This window comes from Monodelphis domestica, chromosome 2, assembly GCF_027887165.1.
Source record: "Monodelphis domestica isolate mMonDom1 chromosome 2, mMonDom1.pri, whole genome shotgun sequence".
Taxonomy (NCBI): domain Eukaryota; kingdom Metazoa; phylum Chordata; class Mammalia; order Didelphimorphia; family Didelphidae; genus Monodelphis; species Monodelphis domestica.
The window spans coordinates 369,363,356-369,386,045 of NC_077228.1; the positions used below are offsets into that span (position 1 = coordinate 369,363,356).

At 38.0% G+C, this 22,690-nt stretch overlaps 1 long non-coding RNA gene across 1 annotated transcript; it reads left to right on the top strand.

Annotated features, from left to right (window-relative positions):
* Positions 1-6,134: 6,134 nt before the first annotated feature.
* LOC103094359 (uncharacterized) lies at positions 6,135-12,591 on the top strand. Its single transcript, XR_462800.3, has 3 exons — positions 6,135-6,265; positions 6,826-6,859; positions 12,140-12,591. It is a non-coding gene; the product is annotated as an uncharacterized LOC103094359 (long non-coding RNA).
* Positions 12,592-22,690: the final 10,099 nt, after the last annotated feature.

Sequence of the window (22,690 nt, forward strand, 5' to 3'; positions counted from 1 at the left end):
ATTCTAAAGTGAGCCAGTCCTACAGTTTTAAATGGTATGTGGGATGCTGGTGTTTAGGAATGTCTGTAGGAAGCTGACTACAGGTGTTCTGCTACCCACATGGTTGGTAGCTGAGGATCTTACTATATGTAGGATTTTATTTTTGGATTCCCAGTCTAGTTCAGGGCCCATTCAATTATACCCATGTTGGCAAACCTATGGCATGTATGCCAGAGGGGGCAGCTTCCTTCCCACTCTTCACCAGGCTTGAGGACATTTTTCACATCACCCACCCCTCTGCTCCGCAGTCCAAGGGGAGTGTTTCTTCCCTCCCCTGTTTGGAATAAAGCAGAGGCTCACAGGCTGTGTGAGGGTTGCAGTTTGGGCACAGAGTCGCTAAGATTTGCCATCACTGATCTATACCATGAGCCAGAATTCTATTCATGTGAGCAGCAGTAGTACTCCTTTGATCTCTGTGCCTTATCTCTAGGACCAAGTGATTGAGAATTTGCTATATATCACTGTCCTTTTGGGGCAGCTAGGTAGTACAATGGATAGAGGGCCAGGCCTAAAATCAGGAAGACTCAACTTGAAAAATTCAAATCTGGCCTCAGACACTTACTAGCTTTGTGATGCTGGGCAAATCACTTAAGCTCTGCTAGCCTCAATTCTTCATCTATAAAATGACCTGGAGAAGGAAATAGCAAACCACTTTAGTATCTTTGCCAAGAAACCCCAAATAAGATTACAAAGAGTAAGACATGACTGAAAAGACTGAACAACACTGTCCTTTTGAAAGTTCTGATGTTTTTACTCAGTAACAGGAAAACAAGTAAAAATAGATCTCTGAGCAAATTGATGCACTTTAAAAACAAACCCCATTTATCTAAACCCCAGGAATGTAGTTCTGTGGCCCATAGCTCTTCCAAAGAAATGGGAATTCTGAACAGTGAAGTCTGGAGCCTCATACTAGAGAATCAGAACTGAGAAGGGATGATCACATCCATATTTAACCATTTTTATCTAGAAATAACCCTTTTCTTTCCTTCCAATTCTCAGGACAGCAATAGAAGGCATTTATCCCTTTCCCTTCAGATTAGTCCGTTTATGTGCTGGTTGGGGGAACCACCAAGGGAATCTTTTGACAGAATCATCACAAGTTGAGATTGAAGACCCAATGCCATCCTGAGGTAGTACTTCCCTGAAGTATCAGATACACACCCACAATAGCATTTGGATTCAAATTAAATCATAATCAAATGAAAATTAAAGGAAGTCTCATGGGGGGGTGGAGGGGAAAGTTCCAAAGAAGCAGTTTTGTGATTTGTGTGTTGAACAGGATAGGGAGGCAGTCACGTCTTGGTGACTGATAGCGGAAACAGTGGACGAGTGAGTCAGTCATGAGTTGATTATATGAACCTCAGACTTTTTTTAGCCTCTTCTTCACTGCCCTGGCTATCTCTCTGTGTATACCAGCCACTCAAAGCTTTGGACATGCTATGATTCCACATTCTCTAAGGCTGATTCCCTGTGTTGATTTAGGAATGGAGTTCTCTGGAACCAGAGGATCTGTGAAATAAGGGAATTGAAAGGAGGGAATAAAAAGGTGAATTTCCTGGTGGGTAGAAAGCACCCCATCTGACTTTTTGGAAATGAGTGTGCTGATAACTTATATTATCTGTCTTAATTAAGTTATCTCCTTTTCTCTTTCAAATGTTCTCTTCCTTGTCCCACTTAGTAAATGCAATGATAAATGGATAGAAGCTATGCTGAAAATAAATAAATAAATAAGATAGAGGATAATAGAGTTGGAATGAGTCCAATTCTTTTTCCTTCAAGGACTTAAGAATATTCTGAAGCCACTGAGGACTATCAGAGTAGTTCTGGTTGTATGTCTCTAAAAAGGGTGAAACAAATTTGGAACTATGCCCAAAGGGTTTTAAAAGACTGTCTGCCCTTTGATCCAGCTGTCCCACTGCTGGGTTTATACCCCAAAGAGATAATAAGGAAAAATATTTATACGAAAATATTTATAGCTGTGCTCTTTGTGGTGGCAAAAAATTGGAAAATGAGGGGATGCCCTTCAATTGGGGAATGGCTGAACAAATTGTAATGAAATACTATTGTGCTAAAAGAAATAATGACCTGGAGGAATTCCATGTGAACTGGAACCACCTCCAGGAATTGATGCAGAGTAAAAGGAACAGAACCAGTAGAACCTTATACACAGAGATGGATACACTGTGGCACAATAGAATGTAATGAACTTTTCTACTAGCAGCAATGCAACGATCCAGGACAATTGTGAGGGACATATGAGAAAGATCGCAATTCACATTCAGAGGAAGAACTGTGAGAGCAGAAACACAGAAGAAAAACAACTGCTTAATCACATGGTTTGATGGGCATATAATTGGGGATGTAGACTCTAAATGGTCACCCTAGTGCAATTATCAATAATATGGAAATAGGTCTTGATCAAAGACACATGTAAAACCCAGTGGAACTGCTTGTTGGCTATGGGAGGAGGATGAGAGGAGGGGAGGGAAAGAACATGAATCATATAACCATAGAAAAATATTCTAAATCAATTAATTAAATAAAAATTTCAAATAAAAATATTTTAAAAGGAAAAAAAAATTAAAAGGGTGAAGCAGAGAGTGACAGAGAAGAAGCTAGTGGTTCTGGACAAGTTGTGATGCTACTGTCTGTAATCATAGTCAAAGGGCTGCTCCCTGCCAGGATCTTGTTATCAGACTTTCAGTAAAGCAAAGTTCTTTTATCAGCTGCTATGTGGGCTGCTGTTTCCTAGTGAAACTACTGAGTGAGAACTAAGGAAACTTTCTTTCCTGCTGTGCCTGGGAAGACATGTTACTCATACTGTCTCAGAGCAGGAGAAAGCATTGACTCCTGACAATGCTAACACCAGCATTTTGACTGCAAAATAATTATAAATAGGCTTTCTTGGAGAAGAACCCAAGATGAGACAAACCATTTGCCACCCAGCTTGCCATATCTGGTGATTTGATTACTAGGGGCATGAAATGGCCCCTGTACAAGCAATATTAAATAGATCTTCAAATTATGGTGAGAGAGGGAGACTAAGACCCCCATTGAAGGAGAGACTCCAGGACTTTTGTTTATTTGAGGGATAGCTGGGGAAGCCAAAGGCAGCATTTCACCTGGAATGCATTTCTATACCCTCTAAAGTAGTGTCCTGATGACTTCAGAGAAACTCAGAAAGATTTGTGTGAACTGATGTAGATTGAATTGTGTAGAACGAGAACAACTTACACTGTGACAAGGACATTGTAAAGACAAACATTTTTGAAAGCCTACTCTGATGGACATAATGACCAATCATGACTCCAAAATACCAGTGATGCCCCCTGCCACCTGCTTCTTGACAGAGAAGCTACAGACTCAAGATGCAGGACAAGATATAAATTTGGTCAATGTAGTCAATGCAAGAATTTGCCTCACTGAGCTGTTCATGTTACAGGGGTTTTATTCTCTCTCTCTCTCTCTCTCTCTCTCTCTCTCTCTCTCTCTCTGTCCATAAGAGAGCATAAGAGAGAGAAAAAAATAAGAGCTTCTTAGAAAGCAAATGAAAAAGTGTTTCATTAAAAAATTGCAATGCCCTGATGCAAAGATCACAGAAATGTAGTTACAGCTTTGACAACCAATGTTTACTTGTATTATAAAAGGATTTACCTTATACTTCCTTCAAGTGGAAAGTTTCCTTATTGCTTTTATTTGCCTAAAAAAATAAATATAACAATTTCTCTAGAACTCATTGGCATTGTTTTTAGGATGGGTTTATTAATGATGGAATGGATAAGCAAATAGCTAAAGTATAAAGCAAGATGGACCTTTCTTTTAAATGAACTATAAAATAGTCACCAAAGAGTATATTCAAATTGCCCTATTAGTGAAGTAAGTATGGAAAATTGGAAAGAATGCTTGATTTGAAATAAGGGAATCTGGTTTTGAATTTGAGCTTTGCTCTTCATTACATGTAGATTCAAGGGTAGAAAGCTAGGTGGTACAGTGGATAGAGTTAGGAGGAACTGAGTTCAAATTCAGCTTCAGACACTTACTAGTTGTGTGATCCTGGACATCTTACTTAACCCTATTTGCCTCAGTTTCCTTATTTATAAAATGATCTGAAGAAGGAAATGGAACATCATTCTAGTATTTTTGCCAAGAAAACCTAAAAGGGGTCATGAAGAATTGGACATGACTAAAAAGTGACAAAAACAATATAAAAAAAAGTTAAAGGGCAGTCCTGGGAAAGGGATAGAAATGATTGGAAGGGGAAAGGAGAGACCCAATTATTGCTGGCTGCTTAACTCTAGAAACATTCACCTCTAAAAGCCGGTATGGACATGAGCCAAAAGTAACTACAATTGTGTTTTTTCCAGGATATTAGACAAATATACTTTCCATTTTGGTTTGGCAAGTGTTTTTAAAATCATACTTTTAGAAGGATTACTCTACACAAAACATTCCCAAATTCACCAGACCACACACACAAAAAAAAATTACCATTATTTATGGCCACAGAATTCTCCTCCAAGAATCCCAGGTGTTTTTACTTTGGGACTATGCCCCAGTGCTGAGCCTTCCATAGACCATTAAAAGAAAGAATGCTTTTATATTGTCTCTTTATGTTGGTGAACCTGCCTGTTTGGAACCTGAAATCCTTCTCACACTCCAGGTTACTGTAGTTCTTCACTGAGGAACAGAGGAAGCTGGGTAAAGTTGTAGACCCTTGAGAGTTCAAACGACTAAATTTTACAACAAACCCTGGAACCGTAGGATCTCCGAGTTGGCAGGGACTTCAGACATCATTCAAGAATAGGAATCCTTTCTCTAAAACTCCTGATAAGCAATAAGTCAGTAAGATGCTTGGTAACGATGACCTGGGATGATGAAGTCATTACCTCCTGAGATGCCTCTTTCTGAGGAAAAATAGTGTATTGATTATGGAATGAACATCAGGCTGAACAGTTAGCATCATCACTGAAACAAACTATGGTTTCACTAGCTCTTCCTTCACCAGTCACAAATATAGCGTTGTTGGTACTGAAAAAGCCTGCTCATTCTGGTCCATCCATACGCTCAGAGCATTAAGGAAATTAGGAATGAAAGGAAGGTCCCTGGAAGAATTGATTGTCTTCATTGAAATATAATCTCAGTAACATGAGCAGAGGGACTTCTAGGTAGCACGGGGGATAAAGTGCCAGGCCTGGAGTCAGAAAGACCTAAGTTCAGATCTGGATAGTTGTGTGACCCTGGGCAAGTCATTTAACCAACTCAGTTTCCTCATCCATAAGATGGGCTAGAGAAGGAAATGGCAAACCAGTGCAGTATCCTTGCCAAGAAAACCCAAATGAGGTCATGAGAAGTTGGACACGACTGAAAATAACTGAAGAACAACACAGATGTGTGGTTCTATGAATTTGGCAATTTCCAAAGCTTTCATCCTAAGTTTTCAGGGCCCTCCACCCTCCAAAGTATTTCTGAAAGTATCCCCCCACCCCAATGTAGCTATTTTGTTTACATAAAATCCATTAAATGTACACTTTTCACATGTCAAAGAAAGTGTTAATATACTGAGGGAGCCAGAGCAGCTGAGCTATGGGGATGACAAGTAGCAACTTGAATGTTACTCCTGAAGACTGCAACAGTCCCCCGACCACACTTGAGATTAATTTACTATTATAGCCTGGCCCACTGTACATACACTGCTGCTTGCAGAGCTGGGATAATGTGGCTTGGTGCATAGAGCACTGCACTTTTGAATTAAGAAGACCTGAAATCAAATTCCACCTCAAGACCTCATTAAATGTACAACTCTTGAAGACATTCAACCTCTTTGAAACTTGGGTTTCCTCATCTGTAAAATATGGGTGATAATTGAATTGCAATTGTATCGTAGGGCCAGTAGAGTGTATACATGTCAACCATTATTACTGTCTGTAGAGAAAGTAAAGAGACACACAGAGACAAAGACTGTGCCATGATCTCTTCCCCCAGCAACCATGCCACTGTAGAGGGGTGGGGGCATGGTAATTCCTGATGGCTTTTTCTGGTGATGATGTATTCTCCTGTATTGTATATCCCCTTCAGGTCCGGAGGGGATGTCTCGAAGAGTGATTCACACTATGTTTCCTACAGTGTTAGGCACAGAGAAGAATAAAGAGCTTGGCCAATGATTCTGTATTTGTTATAAGATCAGTGGAGGCTGACATCAACTGTTAACCTCTTGTTATTCTCTCAGGTATGGTTTTATAAAAAGTTACTAGACCCTCAAAGTCAGAGATCTCAGCATCCCAAGGAAAAGTACATTATTGATATAGGTCCCATTCCATTCAGCAAACTTTTTTTTTTATTAAACTCCTACTGCACACAATGGACTGTACTAAATGTTTGCATTTCATTTCTTTTTTGACCACAGATCCATGTATCTTAGTTCTTGTTTCTATTAGTTTATGTTAATTTGCTTTTTTATGATGTATAAAATGGGACAATTTGTCTGATTAAACAGTGTTTTGGAATCCTTCCAGGGGTCCTCTATAGAAGTCAGCATTATCACAAAATGTAACACAAATAAGTGGAATTTGGGTTGTAAAGTACATATGTGTGTATATTGAACACAACTCAATATGCACATATTTTCCGGTCAACATTTTCTTCTTGGGTGGTCTAGCTACATGTTGCTATTAAACTTCATTTTAAATGTAAATTAAAGATAGCTAAATAATACCACTTTTATGTTAATTGCACAAGTAACAATTTATACTGTCCAATTAGGTCTCTTTTTTGTTGTTGTTTTTACAGGAAGTGAAATCTCTGGTGCTAGATAGAACAGTAGGTAAGACTGGGATTTCTTGTTTGTAATAAGTGTGTTGTTCACATTATGCCTTTCAACATTTATCCCAAATCAACCCTTTAATCTAGTTGTCTTTGATCCTAGCTCCTAGCTGGAGCCTTCAATACCAGAACTTCCCTAATGCTATTTTTGTGTAAATCGATATGATGGATGTTAGACAGCAATAAATGAACAATGCTGAATCTAGTGTTTATAACAACAGGGATGATTAACTTAATTATCTTATCCTTTTGAAATATCTCAAAAAAAGAATTATAGCCCCCAGGGGCCTTGGCAACAAACTAATCTCTCTCCAAGGAAAGATCAGTCTATGTGGCTGTTGTCAGCTCAGCATCACCCAGCTTGAAAAGCAAGAGTGTGTAGGGTCTTATCCTAGTGTCTGGATTCCATATTCACAGAAGGAGATGAACTGTTGAAGAAATGATATGATCATCTGTTGTTGGCCTTAAAAGGGCAGTTAAGAGTTTGGCCACTTTCATTTCAGGAAATAGAGATGGTTTGGGGCAGTGAAAAGTACACTGGACTGAGAGTCAGAAGATTGGAGATATAGAGCTAGAAAGGACTATTGAGGCCATACTCAACCCCTCTTTCTACAAATGAGGAAACTGAGGCTCAAACAAGTAAAGGAATGTGTTCACGGTTATACAGTCAGTATCAGAGTCAGAATTAGAATGAGCTCTTCCTGACTCCTCTACCACTGTCCTGGCCACTGCCTTCCCGACCGTAATTTCACAACTGTTAAGTCACTAGGCTTCCAATTTCATCCTTCTCATCCTAGATTTATGTGTGCAGATCACTATGCATTCTGGTTTTCTTTTTCTTTTCTTTTTTTTTTAATAAATACAAATGAAATTATTTTAGCTAGTATTTCTATAGTGCTTTAAGGTGTTTGAGGTACTTCATAAATATTATTTCATTTTATCCTTAAAACAGCTATGGTGCAGCTAGTGTCTGAGGATGGATTTAAGTTAAGTTATTCTGACTCCAGAGAGAGATAGAGAAACCAAGAAAGAGTGAGAGAAAGATAGAGAGAGGAGAGAGGGAGAGAGGGAGAGAGGGAGAAAGACAGAGAGAAGGAGGAAGGAGGAAGAAAGGAGGAAGGAAGGAAAAAAGAAAAGCAGGTTAGAGAAAAATTAGGTCTTGGTCAATATTTTAATTAAACATAGATAATTAATAACAAATAACTTCTAATCTGTGAAGGTATCTTGCCCCCATGATTGGAGTTCAAAATGAATAGAATTATAAAATAGAATTATAAATAGAATTATCAAATTATAAAAGGTAAACATTCAAGATAATTTGAATAAGGGAAGAATTTAACTGTTTCCCTTAAATTTAAATAATCAAATAATTAATAAAAAGAATTAAATTTAAATAATTATGAAGGCAGAATGGTATTAAGTTTTATGCCCAAGTTACTAGAGCCTTTTCTTCTAAGGCTACCTATTATTTCCTCTGTGCATCTTGTTTTACATAATTCTATCCATGTTATCTCCTGAATTAGAATGTGAGCCCTTGAGATCAGTGACCCTTTCTTCTTCTTCTTCCCTTTTTTAAAAGATTTCTTTCCTCAAACCTTTTCTCTTTTTACATTTTCCCTTGGCTATCATCTTTATTCCTCTAATATCAATTGTCACCTCTACACAGATGACTGCAAGTCTCCTTATTCTGCCCTAATCTCTCTTCCAAGCCCCACACTCACAGAACTGCCATCAGAACAGCTCTCACCCTAGCTCTCTTGTGATCACTTCCTGTACTACTAGGTAAGGTGCAGAGACCCACTTGGAGGAGCTTTGGAATTGACCCCCAGGGCTCAGCCTTTGAAGACTAGTGAGATCTCACTCAATTTAGCTAGCAATATTTTCTATCCTGCCTCCAAATTTGCCTTCCCATTCAAACTTTTGTTCATAGATCAGTAACCAAATGAACACTACTATTGCTTCTGTAAAGGGTACATGAATTGTCTATGCTATTGTTCTACTCATCACGACAATGATTTCTCAGACCAAAAGATCTTTCCCTGGTCACCACTGCTTTATACCTACTAGAATGTAAGAGGGACATCAGAGGGGAAGGACAGTCTCGTTTACCTAATTGCATTTCCAGTGTTGGGGACACTACCTGTGAGTGTGTAATAAATGGAAATAAGTATTTCCAAAATCAATTTTGATATTTTCTCCTAAATAATAATATTAATAGCAATAATAGTGATGAGTATTTATATAACACTTTCAGATTTGCAAAACACTTTTTTCAATTTTATTTAGTAAATATTTATTAGGTGGTTGCTATATGCAAGGCATTGTGCTAGGTACCAGGATGGAAAGACTAAAAAAAATCCCTAAAAATACTACTGTACTTTAAGAAATGATGGACAAGTTAATTTTTTAAAAACATGGAAAGATTTACATGAAGTTATAAAGAGTTGAAACAAGCAGAATCACGAGAACATTATATATAGTAACAGAAATGTTGTTTGAAGAATGACTTGTGTATTAATTTTTTTCAGTATAAGGCTACATTTATTTTTTCCTCCAAAAATAATATTTAGTAAAACTAGTTTTCTTTATTACTGGTTGATTCAGATGCTTTGTAGAGTAACTCAACAATGTAATTTTTTAAGGAATTTCAATGGATGTAATATTGCTTTAAATTACAACAAATACAATGAGTAATGTCAGTCATGTTTCATAATCATACATCATTAGGGTTGGAGATGACTTAGATTATCTAGGCCAATTGTCTTAGTTTACAAATGACAGAACTGAGGCCCAGAGAGGTGAAGGGGAAAAAAAGTCTTTTAGAGCTTTCCAAATGTGGAAGACCTTGGAAGGTATCTAGTTATTCCTTAGTGGATACTTTGAATCAAAGGATCTATGACTATTTACCAGCTATATAGTAGAGAGGAATGTTTCATGGTATAGATTGAACTAAATCATAGATAGACCCTCTAGAGACACTTGACTGTCCTTGACCCTCCAGAGAAAGAACTGATAAATAGAAATAAGCAAGACGTAGTTTTATATAATGTACATTTTTTGTCAAATGATGCTTTCTCTTATGGGGGGAGGGGAAAAAGGAGGAAGGAATAACCTGGATATTTTAATGTAACTAATCAATGAATTAATTATTTTTATAAAAGAATATTGCTCTATCAGAGCAAATGTTAAAACTAAAAAAAATTGCTGCCTTCAAGAAACCTATACTCTAAGGAAGACCTCATACTCATTTTTCCTTTTTTTTATTGCATTTTTTTCCGAATCTGACATTTTTATAAAATACTTAATCTATTTTATTTCATTTGATGCTCCCAGCAACCATGTCAAGTAGGTGATAGTATAACCTTCATTTTGTGTATAAGAAAACTGAAGTTGAAATAGGTTAAAGAACTTACCCAGGGTATCAAAGATAGTGTCTGAGGCAGCATTTGATCAGATCTTCCTGACTTCAAGTCTAGCCTTTTATTCACGGCACCTTCCTTCCTCATAGGTTTGATTTTATTCTTTGTCAGGGTAACCACTATTTTCCCAGTCTCTCACAACTAAAACTTTGTATTATCTTAGACTCTTCTTTAGGCTCACTTGGTCCAGAGGACCTGAGGATTCTACTTCCATAATACTGTGTGTTCTTTCATGACTATTCCATTGCCTACATCCTGGCGCAAGCCCCTGTTACCACTTATTTGGACTATTAGAATAGATTGCTCCTTAGTCTACTCTTCCCCTTTCAAAGCCATATTTCATCTTACTGCCAGATAAGTTTTACTTTTTTGGAAAATCTAATCTTAACATTCCTCTTCTCAAAAATTCATGTGATCTGTCTCTATGCATTATCCTTCATGAAAGCTACCTACTTTTTCTATCTCAAATAGTTCCATTTTCCCTTCTCTCTCTTTGCTTATTTCCTGTCTTGAAAGTCTTCCCTTGATCTTTGCCTATTGATTTCCCGCCTATTCTAAAAACAAATAAATAAACAAAATCTTCAAATGCTTTTTCTTCCAAGAAGCCTTCCTTGATTAACCCTTCCTTCCTCCCATCAATTCAATAAGCTAGCTCCTCCCCACATAGGACCTTTTAAGCATAATTGTCATGTGTTATTTTGGATGATAAGTGTATGTATTATGTCCCCACATTCGGATTTCAAATTCTGCAATGGCAAGGATGAGATCTAATCCAAAGTTTCTATTACTTCTAGCTCCTCTAACACAAAATTTTTAATAAATATTTTAAATGAATTGAACTTTTCTATAGGAACACAAGGAGTTTGCATGATATATTTCACTGAAAATAAGATTTAAAAATCCTTCATATGATATTTTAACTGCTGATACTTTACCCTGGTTCAGGAACTTACATCTAAAACTCTTGTAGTATTTGAGGTTGGTGGAAAGATTGGTAATTCTCATAATTGCATCCTGGTTAGACATTATTTCTGTGTGATATTGATAATATTGAATGTGAAAATAAACTCCTCTGGAATGCAATCATCACTTGAAAATGCTCTTTGGAATAGCTATGATAGAGTAGCATTTTCAAAAAGAAGAGGCAGAAAAGGGTTTTCTTATGCATGGCATTTAATTTGGAAGCAGAGCTATAACTAGCATTTGGTACTTGGGGCAGCACAAGCCAGGCAGTGATATTATTCTTTATTAGAAAAGGTTGAAGGAATTGGGGAGCTTGGCTCCATCCCAAGTACTAGAAAAATGGTGCATTGGTGGTTGTTGTCTTTTTTTAATAGAAAGTACTTGAGGATTTTATTTAATATTCATATGCTATATAATAAGTGTTAATATATAACATAATAATAAATTATAATAATATATAATAGAATATTTCATAGAAAGGATCTTTTCCCTCGCACAGTGCTGTGAAAGACATTGAATAGAATGACCATGGGAAAGCATCTTTGAAATCTCTGAGGACAGAGCCAGAGATGGGAAGTCCTGGGTTCAAATCTGGAATCAGACACTTCCTACCTGTGCAAACCTGGGCAAGTCACTTAACCCCCATTGCCTAACCCTTACCGCTATTCTGCCTTAGACCCAATACATAGTATTGATTCTAAGATGGAAGGTAAGGGTTTAAAAAAAAAGAATTCTCACAGGAAGGAAATATATCCTTTGCATGTTTTAATCTTGAAGCATCTTCAACTAAAAAAATCATTCCACAAGAAAGAGAACAATATATATGGTTATTATTGCTATAATGTTATATAATAATAATAATGATAGCTAACGTTTCTATAATGCTTAATGTGTTCTAGGAACTCGGCTAAATGCTTACAGTTACTGTCTTCATGATTCTCACAACAACCTTGGAAAGAAGGAGCTATTTTTATAACCACTTTATGTATAAGGAAACTGAAGCAGACAGAGGTTGAGTGACTCATCCCTGGAAATAGTTAGTATGTATCTGAATCAGGATTTGAATTCATGTCTTCCTGACTCCAGACACAACGATTTATCCTCTGTGCCAATTACAAGCTTGTGATTTCACCAATCCAGGAAATTCTTGAAGTGGAAACTGTCTCTAATGAAGAAGATCAACAACTCAATGGGAATTAGAGAATTGTGTGGGAAACTAAGAGGTCAAGAAATTAACTCTCAGCATCACAGACAGTTTTCGTTACAAGCAGAACTTGAATGCAGGACTTCCTGATTCCAAGAGTAATCCATTGTACACTCTGTCAGTAATATCAATAATAAATATTATAATCCCTAAGGAATGAACTTTCTTCCCCAATGAGAACAATTTCCTAATTCAAAATGCATTAAAAGGGTTTTAAAGTATTTTTTCCCCTCATAAGCATCATCAAATTGTGAAATGCCTTCTCAAATCCTTTTCTAAGCAATTTTTGTTTCCTGTCCATACCACCCCCAGAGTGGATTGAGTATATGAGTTCACCCAACAGTATTGAACCTGGAGCACAATTGCAACAGTTTTAGAGAAACATAAGCTGTGGGGGATGGAGAGTAGTAGGGATGGGTACATAACCATAGATAAAATCCTTATTTGGAGGACTTTTTTCTTTAGGAGGCAACTACATGACTCAGTGAATAGAATTCTGGGTTTGGAGTCAGGAAGACCCAAGCAAATCTGCCTTTAAATAGTTCCTAGCTGTGTGATCCTGGACAAGTCACTTATTCTACTGGAGAATAAAATGGTAAACCATTTCAGTATCTTTTCCAAGAAAACCCCTTGGGAGGGATGGTCCACAAGGTCATGAAGGACAAAACCACAATGGTTTAGATGAAGCAGTATGACATAATAGATGAAGGTCAAGCCTTGGAGTCAGAAAGACATATTCAAATTAAACTTCTATATTAAGATTTTGATCATAGTTAAATGGTTTGACCTCTTGGTGTCTTGTCCCTTTTTCTAAGATTAAAAGTTATAGATCTAATCTATATTTGTGGAGGGATTTTATGTAGTGGGAATGGAGAACCTTCCCAATCCGCTTATTTGGTTTAGACATCTTATGCTGTATCCACATTCTGGTTTTGGGAAATTTTCTGGTGACATGCCGCCATGCCTGATTAATAAAGTGAAATGAAATTAATATTGTGAAATGATCCAGTGGCATGGTTTATTGAAAGAATCATGGTAATTAGCAGGGTGCCATTAGAAAAGCACTAAATCTAGGGTGAGAAGTTCTGAGTTCAAATCCTCCTGAAGAATCTTTATAGATCCTGGGTGAGTCATAACCTTCTCAGATTTATTCCTGCCATTGTGAAATGGGTGGAGGGGGAGTTTAGGCTATATGAACTCTGAGGTTCTTTGCAGCTATACATTTATGATCTTATGAACCCAAATGATCTGGAAACACTGAAGTTGTCTTAAAGTCGGGGTTATTAATAGCCAGACTGGTTGTAAACAGCAGTATTTTTAATCCATTTCACAGTAAACATATGGAGGGGAGTGCCACTCTGTGTGAACAGGATCACATATAATTCACTATTTCTCATTATTTACGGAGTTAGTGGGTCAACTTGAGACAGTTCCCACTGAGTGGAGCTAGAGAATAAAACAGGATGGGAGCAGACGTGCCTAGCAAGTATGAGTCAGTGTGTTCTCAGACACAACAACGGGCACTGTTGAATAGACAGAGCTCTCGGCAAGGGACTGGAGACCATTAAAAAGTGAAATCCCTGCAGGGAGGCATTGTGAGATTCTACAGGAATACAGGAAATCTACATTAGGATATGTGGTTTCCTGCAAATGGGGAATCTAAGAGAAAAAGCATACATTCCAACTATCATCAGAGTCATAAAGACACTCCCCAAAGGTTTTCACTCTATATATGTCTGAGGCAAACATATGTAGGATTCATTCAAGGGTCAAAGGGCAAAAATTCTAGAGGAAAGGGATAACCAGGAGTATTCCCTGGGAAAAAAAATGATTGGGAAGTGGCATGAAGGATAGTGCTAAGTATTGCACAGGTGAAATAAAAAGGAGATTCTCAATTCATTTCACATAGTTGTAAGCATTCACATTTATGTCCTTTTGCTTGCTTATGGAGAGATTTTTTTTAAAAATGCAGTTCCTGCCCTCAAGGAACTCACTCCAAATGGGGAGAATAGGGGGAGAAGAGTTAATAGGACAAGAATGCAAATAAATATACATGGTAGAATATGCTAGGGAAGATGAGGGAGTCAAAGTGTTCCAGGAAAATGTGAAGAGGGAGAAATGATTTTTAAAAATGAGGTTATTAAAGAAGGCTTTATGGAGGAAGGAGAACCTGAGCTGGGCTGGAAAGGGAAAGGAAAGATTTTAATAGGCAGAGATGAGGCGCTTTTCACGGATGGATGACCTTGGCCAATGTATGCAAGTGGGGGAATTTAGGACCGGAATGTGGAATAGTGACTAGCCTAGTTTGATTTGAGCACAAAGTGTGTGAAGGGGAGCAACTTGAAATGAGGCTGGAGAGGCAAATTGTGCAGCCTCGTACAATTTCCTACTGAGGTTTTTGTTTTATCCATTAGCAAACCTATGCATTATAAGATTATTTTGACAACTTTATGAAAACAATATGGATAGAGTGTAGGACCTGGTTTCTTTAAAACCTGGATTGAAATCCTGACTCAAGCACTGCTTAGTTGCTTCCTGATATTTAAAATGTGTTTGATTTAAAATGTGGTTTGATTAGATAACCTCTAGATTCCCTTCCAGTTCTTCATTGATGACCCTATAATACTAAGGAGGGAGGAGTAACTGGAAGCAGAGACCAGGTTGGAAGCTGTTGCAAATGTCCAAGTGAGAGGTGAGGAAAAACTAAGCTCGGAAGGTAGAAATGTATGGAGAAGAGAAGATGCATGCAAGAGAAATGGTGACGAAAAATTTGACTGGATTTGGCAAAGTTATCTCCATGTTGAGGTCATCTCGACATGGGGGACTTAGGAAGAAGAAAAAGTCAAAGGTGATCCTGAAGTTTATTGTATAAGGATGGTGGTACCCGGAGAAACAGAGATGTTGGGAGGACAGCAGGCTTTTGCGGAGTGGGGTGGAATATGAATTCAGTTTTAGTTAGTGGGAAATTGTAGAGGTGTGAGTAGAACTCAAGGGGGACACTGTGGCTGGATACACAAATTTAAGATTTTGCTGAACAGCAGTGGTAATAAAAATTTGAAAGTCGTTTAACTCAGCAAGGGAGACAGGAGGCAGAGCCTTGGGGTAGAGGGTCACTCACATTTAGCAACTGGAAGCCAGAATATTCTTTAGCAAAAGAAATGGCAAAAGGTTGTTGATACAGGTAAGAAAAGCAGGAGAGAAGAGCCACAGAAAGGAGGCTAGAATATTCAGAATGCAGGGCCAACTTTGGCAAGTGCTACCAATGGGTCCACATAGTAAGGACTGAGAGAAAGTCCTTAGATTTGTTCATAAGTGGATTTCTGGAATTTTAGAGAAAGTAATTCTAGTGGAGTGGTGAGGTTGTAAGTTAAATTGTAAGGCTTGGAGGAGGAGGTGGGTAATGATGAGAGAATGAGCGAGGAACATTGCAGAAGGCCAGAAGTGAAGGAGAGAAGAGAGAGGATAATAGTTCCAGGCAGTTAGCAGTATCAAGGAAAAATTTTCCTCTTTTTAAGTATAGGAGAAATATGAGCATGTTTATTTATAAGAATGGGAAAGGAGTCAGAGAGAAGGAAGTGATTAAAGATAAGAAAGATACTCTTTCCCTCCCCTTCTTAATCTGTTCTTAATACTTTTGAAAGAGTGTGGGAAGGTTTGTTTCCTGAGGTTGGGAGTCTATGAATATGTAATATTTATTGGATATACTGTTAGGCACAGTTATATGTTATTTAGCTTTCCTGAACTGTTTTTCCCTCTCTTTATTTTTTATTTATTGTTCTAAGAAATAGCCCAATGAGTAGGGGAAGAGATGTGTATAGGCAGAAGGATGTATTCAGAAATAAAGGTAACATAAAAATAAAAAGAAGCAGTAAAAATGGGGTTGAAAAAAAAGAGAGGATAGATAGATCAAAGTGATGATTCCAATAGTGTTATTGTCCAGTCTTGTCCAACTCCCTATGACCCTGTGGATCATACTATCCATGGAGTTTTCTTGGCAAGGATACTAGACTGGTTTGTCATTTGTTTCTCCAGTGGATAAAGGCAAACAAATGTTAAGGGAGTTGTCTAGGGTCACACAAGTAGTAAGAGTCTCAGGCCAGATTTGATCTCTGCCCTTCTTGATTCCAAGTCCACTGTTCTATCCACAGAGGCACCGAGCAGCCTCTACTTCTAGATTACTGACAAGCAGGGTGTTCTGGGAAGACTAGCACTTCTGGTGTGAGGTCTTCTTACCAAGCCCTTTTCCAGGAATGCTCATCTTCCTTTGGTATCCATCTTTTACTCACCCGTGGCTCCAAGAAGCTGTAGTTTCTCAGCTTCCCCACTCCAGCAAAAATGTCTCAGCAGGACAGTTAAACCAGGTTGCTGGTAACTGACATATCTCAAACCCCACTTGTGAGTTAGAGGGTGTGTCTATTGCAAGCATGGGAAGAAATCCTCCAAGGAATGGGTAGATGAGAACAATTAGTTCCACAGGCCATGAAGGTGGCTGAAGTGGGTTTTGTGGAGTGCTTAGAGCCTGGTCAAACATTGAAGATACTAAAGGTCTTCCACTGTATCCTGGGCCACTGCCAGTCATCCTGACTTTTAACACTGGACTTCACTATCTCGGGAAACGAGAAGGAGGCTGACAGCATTATGCAACTCTGCTTCACTTAAATTCAATTCATGTGCAAGTTGAGGCATATTTTGAAGGAAAATTGAAATGAAACTAAAGATTAAAAGTAGACAAAGCATATCCATTTAAATAAATACCGTAGAGTGAACCAGATTTAAATGGTTCTTGAACATGTAAAACACTTGACTTTATTGTTACTAAGAATTCAATTCCTCTTGACTGTAGGACACTGGCTGAAAGAGAGCTTCCCAGAAGGTCGGGGGGTGTCAGGAATTTGGCCAGCTTTTTGGAAAATAATACTTAGGATTCTTTTTGCCACTACTACTACATGTTCAACTCTTGTCTACTTGTGCAATACTTAACCCATAACATATCAGTCAACCTTTCAACCCTGAAGTCTTTTCTTAAAATAAAGATTATGGTCTCCTTGCTGTCAAGAGGCTACCAGGAAGCCCAGTGATAGAGTATTGGGCCTGGAGTCAGGAAGACCTGAGTTCAATTCTAATTCACAAACTTATCTGGTTAATCCTGGGCAAGTCTTTTTCTTCTTTAGTTTTCTCAACTCTAAGAGGCTGGTCAAACATGGAAGATACCAAAGCTATCCATTGTACCCTGGGCCATTGGCAGTTGACTTTTGTCTTGACCCTAGACTTCAATATCTAATGTCATCATATGAAATGTAAGATTAAAATTAATATCGAATAACTCCAAGTATTATATTTTATAAGATTTATTAATAATCACTTGAAATAACAGAAAAGTATAGCCTGAGTAAAGAGCAGTTTGCCAGACTGCGAAAGCAAGAAGAGAGAAGAGAGAGCATGTGAGAGGGTGGGGTTACAGAAACTTATCTCCAAAATGTAAGGATGTAATGTGAGGATGAAAAGGGGATGCTGGGAAATGTAGTCCTGGGGTACAAAATTCTAATTATACAATCCCCCCTGTGATTCCCATGGAAAATGAGCATGTAGAAATCCCCCAGATTTACATGCCTAGTTTCCCCATGGAATCAGAACACTTAACCAACTTATAACTAAAGATTTTTATCTAAAGGTAGTTTCTAAGGGGAAATTACAATAATTTGGGGATGCTGGGAAACATAGTCCTGGGGTACAAAATTCTAATTACATACATGTAAAATTGGTATGATAATAACTCTTGCCTCCCCAGGTTTGTTATAAGGATCAATGAGATAATATTTGTAAGGTGCTTAGCACAGTGTCTGGCACACAGTGGACACTTAATAAGTACTTATTTTCTTCCCTTTAATGGACTATACCTATAATCATTTGACTTTCTTTACCCACTATTTATTATAATGGATGGTTGTGTTTAATGGAAAGGGTTATCCTCTTTTGTGAGAGTTGGGGGGAGGGACATAGATGTTAGGAAATAAAGAGAATGGATTGCACTGTAAGAAATGAGGAAAAAACATGGAAAGACATGAAGTTATGAAGACTGAAAGAAGCAGAACCAATAGGACATTAGATACAGCAACAGAAATATTGTTTGAAGAATGAATTGTGTATGCCCACCTCTAGAGATAGATGTTAAGTGGAAATGAGTAAGACATAGTTTTATATACACATATATCTTTTTGCCAAATAATGCTTTCTCTAGTGCAGGGAGGGGAGGGAGTTAACCGGGTATTTTCATGTAACAAGCAAACAAATAGATGAATAAGTTTAAATTATAAAAAAAGAAAGCCAAAAGATATCAGTAAAATTAAAAATAAAACAGTCAATAACAATAAAAGAAATTGACTTTATGGGACAGTAGAAAAAAATCTGGCTTAGTGTTTAATACATGCTTATTCACTGACTGATTTAGAATGAGGTTAAACTATATAAGCTGAATTTAGAATTAGATCTGGTTTAGAATTCTAGCTCTTCTACTCACTACTTAGATGATCTTAGTTGAGTGAATACACATCTTTGGGCCTCATTTTCCTCACTATAAAATGAGAAGGTAAGACTATAAGATCTCTTGTGTTCCAAAAGGGACAGTTCTAAATCTATAAGCCTATGATCTTCTAATATCAATATAACCAAAATAAAATTGAAAGTTAAGACAATTACTGGGGCAATTTATGCGAAAATAAATCTCACCTGTTTTATTCCTCCTCCTCAAATCTCCAAATCCCCTTACCCAAAGTAGCAAATGAAACAAAGGCTCTTGGACAAATCTTATTGGAAGTCCCTTCTGGACTATTTTAATCATCTGTAAAATGGGAGCGTGGACTCAAAATGCATTCTAAGAGCCCTTTCACTTGTGTGACCCTGAGCAAATCATTTAATCTTCGTTTGCCTTAATCGAACAGAGAAGGAAATGTCAAACCATTCCAGATCTTTGCTAAGAAAACCCCATTTGGGGTCACAAAGAGTCAGATATAACTGAACAATTGAACAATAACAAACATTACTTGAACCCCTACACTTTCTATGCTTGAAGGTGAAAATTAATTCTAAGCTTAGTAGATTTTCATGACTTAAATCTTCATGTTGACTATTTGGCTCTTTTGTCCTTCTATTTCCACCTCCTGATCCACTAGTTTCCTGTCATTTCCTTTTGCCATGTCTGCTTTGCTCCTTTCCAGCAGGCTATATATGCTCAATGATAAGAATTAGCTTGGAATAATTTTGTGCTGTAATTGGTGCCTGAAGCCTTGTTTGGATCTATGGGGAGCTAGTCACGGCAAAACAAAACAAAAGCAAAGAGGAAAAACTACCAGGTTCTCCCATATTTGGACAGCCCAGATGTTATTTACAGCATTGTTTATGAAGCAATTTCTTGGCTGGACTGGCTTTAAGCCACACACTTTGTCAGCTTGGAGCACACACGTCCTGTCACATGGCGACTGTGTGCCCTGAGTAAGTAAACACACTGGAATTCTATTATAAGGACATGGCCAAGGAGGTATTAAATGTAAACCCTACAAGGAAGACAAAAGAAAGTATCCAGGAAGATAACTAAATCTGCTCAGTTCACAGGATTTCGGAGCAATGGTAACTCCCATGGCGTGGCAGAAAGAACACGAGATTTAGAGTCAAGAGAGTGGGGTTTGAATGGTCATGCCCATTCTTACTTGCTGGGAACCTATAAACAGATATGTTAACCTCTTTGCCTTATTTTCCACAGCTGTAAAGTGGGAATTATACTACTAAACTTCACAGTAATATTGAAAAGAAAGTGCTTTGTGAAAAAAAACCCCACCATATTTATATGTCATTATTGTATACCACATTCAATTCAATTCAATTCAATTTAATTCAATTCACTAAACCTTTACAAAATACCTAGCCACAGAGGGCACAAAGGCAAAAACTGAAGCACTCTCTGCCCTAAAAGAATTTCTGTTCTACTGGGGTAGAATGGGGTGGTAGGGGAGGCAATAGGGACACAGTTGTATAAAATAATTTCAAAATGGAAAGAACATTAACAATTGGGATGATCAGGAGAATCCTTATGTGGGAGATAGCACCTGAACTGTGCCACTACTTGAAGCATCCAATGTTAAGGGTAAAATTAAGGTTGTTGACTGAATATATTATATTAGTGATCGCCAGGGATTTAAATTCAATCCCAATAAAATACTCAAGCCAGTTTGGGATTTTATGGTGGTTTAATTACAATAGAAGGAAGAAATTAAGAAGAAGAGAGAGAGGAAAGGGTATAAGATTTCTCTGGCCTAGCTTGAGCCAAGGGAAGTTCAGAGACCTCAGCCAAGGGGCCTTCTCAGATTAAATCTAGGGGGCAGTTGGATAGCTCAGTGGTTTGAGAGTCAGGCCTAGAGACAGGAGGTCCTATGTTAAAATCTGGGCTCAGACACTTCCCAGCTGTGTGACCCTGGGCAAGTCACTTGACCCCCATTGCCTAGCCCTTACCATTTTTCTGCCTTGTGCAGAATACTTCTGCACAGTATTGACTCCAAGACAGAAGGTAAGGATTTAAAAAAATAAAAAGAAGAAGTAGACGATTAAATCTAGCTTGGCTTCCAGCCTCGAGGCTTCCTCCAAGATGGGGGCTGGTCAAGGAAAGGAGAAATCAGCCTTGGTTTACTCACCAAGGTTGCTCAGGGAAGATGCCTCACCTAAACCACGCTACAGAGGCAAAACCCACAAGCACACCCAGAGCTCCCAATGCTGCTGAGAGGTGCTCACAGGAAGTGATGCGAAATATAAAGGCAGTTCTTTACATCACTTCCTGTGTCTCACATGTACCAATGGTGGCTTCAGCTTGACTTAGGACAGCCCAGGGTCTCAGTCAGTTGTTTCTAATTTGTCACTTGCTAGCACACGTTGGTCATAGGCGATCCTCCCCTACAGCTAATCCTTAAGTGGGGGTGTATACATTCCTGGGTGCTAGAATTCTAAAGACTAAGCAGGGTGAAGTAAATCTAAAATTCACACCAGGTAATTTAAAATATTTTGTTAACAAAATCTGTTGCATCAGAGTTGCTCATTAGATGTGCAACTAGAAAGTTCCTACATACACAAAATCTTTAAGACTAATAATCACATTTGAATTTAATGAAATTAGAGAGAAGTTAGTTAGCACAGTGGCTAGTCAGCCATCATACACTGATGCCACAGCAGCTAGTGACCTAAGAGAATCCCTATTCTTTACATGCCATAGTGGTTTTCTGTGGTTCAACTCTGGGAAACTTGACCTCTCCTTAGAGGATTAGGCTCCCCACTATTAAATTTATTGGCTCATCATTCCTATTTTGGTTTCCTGAGGAAAATTGTTAGTTATGGCAATATAATGTTTGGCTCTAGTTGAGGGTTTCCCTAAAAGGAGAAGAGAAAATGAAATAGGCATTTCACTATATAAAGTATAAATCAGATATGGAATAGATGCATTCCCATTCAGAAAAGGGAATGCTGGAGATTAAAGAATGCTATAGCATGCACTAGAGAATGATTAGCACAGAATCTAGTCACTAATTTCTGGTCTTTTGGGGACAAATACAGCTTTTGCAGTGCTGCTAATGATTCATTTTACATTTCACCCAGATGAGCATGGTTCAGTCAAACACCAAGCATGATCTTCTTGATGGCTCCACTCTTTCCAATGCTGACTCTTTTTTTTGGTGCTAGCTTATTCTTGCTACTGCTATAACTGCAAGCATTTTCATAGGTGTTGTTGCTTCTGGCAAGCCTTCCATGATCTTTCAGTGTTCTCGGGGTCAATGTTAAAGGAAGAAAACACATAAAGGCAAAAACTGAAATATTCCATTCCCTAAAGGAATTTCTATGCTACTGGGATGAGATTAGGGGACAGTATGGACACAAACAATTAAACACATATATGCCATTGTGGCAAAAAGCAACCAAAGTCCAAGCTGAATCTACAAAGTATATGGGGAGCCTCAACTGCCATTATATTGGGGTAGAGAGGGAGTATCCTCAACTTCTTGATTTACAGAATGTTTTGTTCCCTGAGAAACTGCAGCCAACAAAGATTAAAGTTCAGAAGTCCCTTCCTATATTAGATATAGCACTTTGCCCCCTTTCTGTTGCTAAAGTGTGTAGGGTGGGATGCTGCAACCAAAAGACCACTTAGGGTCTATAATTCTAAAGAAACCAATTTTTTTTCATTGTGGTCATCATATGGCCTGGAAAAGAC